This window comes from Amphiprion ocellaris, chromosome 2 (assembly GCF_022539595.1).
Source record: "Amphiprion ocellaris isolate individual 3 ecotype Okinawa chromosome 2, ASM2253959v1, whole genome shotgun sequence".
Lineage (NCBI taxonomy): Eukaryota > Metazoa > Chordata > Actinopteri > Pomacentridae > Amphiprion > Amphiprion ocellaris.
Window position 1 is genome coordinate 32,942,634 of NC_072767.1, and position 3,107 is coordinate 32,945,740.

Consider the following 3,107-nt stretch of genomic DNA (forward strand, 5'->3'; position numbering starts at 1 on the left):
CTTTACTTGTGTTGTGAACTTTGGTAAGAAGCAGAAACTTTAGCGTTGCCATGGATACATGAGTGTTAAATTCTGTCCATCTTTCCATTTTGGGAAATTCAGTCCAGCAGATGAGTTTGTTTTTTCAGCCAGCTACCATTCAGTCTGAGATATTAAGAATAAATAAATGTGCATAATGTGGAAATGAACAGATTTTATTTTGATTTATTCCTACAAGTGCTGCAGGTAAAGTTCCAGAATGTGGAGAAATTTAGTCTCACAATCACAGACAATAAATATTATCTGAAAGTCGGGTTATTGTTGTTTATCAGCACAATACAAAAATATTAATGTTAGAAATATTCCAGTTAAGACTCTAGAATATCATGATTTATGTAAATTTACCTCAATAATATGAATGTTCAGGTTAAGATTGTACAGTGATATTTATTATGTAAGTTTAGCTGATTAAAGTTTAGGACTCTGCACTACAATATTATTTATTATTTAAATTTACATAATTATTATAATATTTAGGGTCAGACCCTACAGGATTGAAATTAAGAAATCAAATATTTTATAAAATGTAAATACACTGAACTCATTTGGATATATTTAAGTGAGACTCTACAATATTATTTGACACAAATCTATCTAAATATAAATTTTAATCATTTTTACTCCAAACATTTACTGGACTGATTTAAATATTAAAATCCCTCCTTTCTAATCCTCTGCTGTATGTTCAAACCTGAGGCCTTAAATAGAAACACACAAGTCTCTGATTGAAGGAACTTCTGCAGAGTCCTGGTTCCAGAACATGATGATAGAATTATAGACAAACTTTAACAAAAGCTGCCTGAGAGTTTACAGGTTTTTATGTTAGATTTCTTCAGTAATTTAACGAGCGTTATCAGCAACAATCAGGTGTTCATTTGATGAACTTCATTTTCTAAAACATCCAGAATTGGAACTCATATCTTTGGCAGCTGTAAAGTTTCTGCTCCTTCAAAGTTCACAACACAATGAATTAATTCCTAAAACACTCTCAATGCTGGAGAGCGTTTGTGATGCTGAAGCAGTGATCAGTTTTTCTGTTTCTTCTCTGGAGATGCACAATGAGGGACGTCTGCAGAGACTGAGAAAGAGTCTCACCACATCCTGACATGAGGAAAAAGACTTTATTGAAGACTACAATGAGAAAAACTATCAGACAGCAGACGGCTGCATTCAAGGTGAGCTCTGAACATTTGATCTTGAACAGGAATTCAATAACGGCAGCATGAGCTTCATTTCAGTCTGTAGCTGCTGAATTCATGGATGAATCATCTGGCACTAGAGAGGAAGACCATCAAACATCCACATCAGCTGATGGAGGTCCAAAAGTCTCACCAAACAAACAACCTACAGAGTGAAGACCTCAAATCTGATTGGACGGCCTCCTATTCAGCCACATGTGAACAAATGCCTCTAAGCTGATTTGTTTTCTAAAATAAATCTAGTTTGAGTCCTAATCTATGCCTGTGTGTTTGCTTCTTTACACCGCTGTTAACAGTTTAGGTTGGTAGATTGTTCCAGATAAGACAAGTACAAGATTCTTCAGAGCCGTTCTACCACGAGCCTGACAGGAAGAACTCCAACAGCTACTGAATGTTCCTGTGGTTCCCTCAAGGCTACATGAGGAGTCCTACGAGGACGAGCCGGTCCACCTGATGGCGGCCAGTCACTGCGGTTCAAAGCCAACACCGACTACATGGACTTCTACTGGACCACACGGAGGCCTTCAAACCGGACCAACAAGTTCAGCGACTCCCCGACTCGTGGGTCTGAGGACGCCACCGAGCCTCGGTCCAGCCAGCCTCCTGTCTGTGGATGTTTGAGTGCTGAGAGGTTAATGGATGCATGTGAATGTGTCTGTGTTGAAACAGCAGCTTTGGACTCAGTAACGCCGGGAAAAACCAAGAGCTCCTTTATTTGTGACTTCCACTAAAAAAAACTGATGAAAATAAGTTTTCCAGGGTTCTGACTGATAACAGATTATTAAATAATGAAAATAACAGTTTAAATATTCCTTGAAACAATGCTTTTAGGTCGACATTGGAAGATTTTATAGTAGAATTTTACTCCAACCCATCCTTTCGGTCTACATTTAAGGTGGAATACTCCTTTACACCAAGATTTTTGGTCTATGTTGGCGGATTTTAGGTGGAATTTTCTTCCAAACCGTTTTTAGGTTTACATTTAAAGATGTTTAGGATGGTATATTCTTCCAAACCAACTTCTCAGGTCTACATTTCAGGTGGAATATTCCTCCATACTAACTTTTTTGGTCTACATTGAAGGATTTTTTATAAACCACCTTTTTGGGTCTATATTTGGGGTTTTAGGTAGAATATTCCTTTTAACCAGCCCCTCAGGTCTCTGAGGATTTTGGATGGAATACTCTGTTAAACCAACATTTTAGGTTGTGGAATCCTAGGGCCAGTAACCTCCTAAATCAATCAAATAAATTAATTAACTATCAGAGGATTACTGGACCAGCTCTCCATCTAACGGGTCCGGTTCCCGTAGCCCATATGGGTCAACCCAGATGAGATCTGAGGAACGTTTTTAAGCTGGTAAGCGAGAAAATTCGCCTAGCTTCTAACTGCCTCCATCCAGACGCCTATCCTGCTTCCTCTGATAACTAACTCAACTGAGTAGCCACTTTCGAATGGTCAAATTAATTACCAGTCACGACTGTTAACGGCAGCTTTTCTCTCATCGGATTCTGCACTTGGAAAGTTGCTAGGTTTAAATTTAGAGGTTAAGGAATGGTTAACCCCAAGGATAAGTTTAAAAAAGGCCACCCTCGGCCCCAACGACTAGGTAATCTGACAGAACCTTTGTTTTAGATGTAATGCACACAGTAACCTGACTTTTTACAAACTGAGAAGATATATGTGATTAATTCATCATCATGATAAAAATAAATAGAATTTCCAATCTGTTAACTTTAATTGCAGGATAAATGTTTTATTATAATCTCAGCAGGAAAATAGCAATAGCCCATAAATCATCAGACAACCAATTAAACATTAATTTCTATAACAATCCTCTAATATGACCCCTAACTGGAACTATGCTTT

At 37.7% G+C, this 3,107-nt stretch overlaps 1 long non-coding RNA gene across 1 annotated transcript; it reads left to right on the top strand.

Moving 5' to 3' along the window:
• Window positions 1-208: 208 nt before the first annotated feature.
• On the top strand, window positions 209-1,493 carry LOC129350101 (uncharacterized). Its single transcript, XR_008603340.1, has 2 exons — window positions 209-1,214; window positions 1,278-1,493. It is a non-coding gene; the product is annotated as an uncharacterized LOC129350101 (long non-coding RNA).
• The last annotated feature ends 1,614 nt before the right edge of the window (window positions 1,494-3,107 follow it).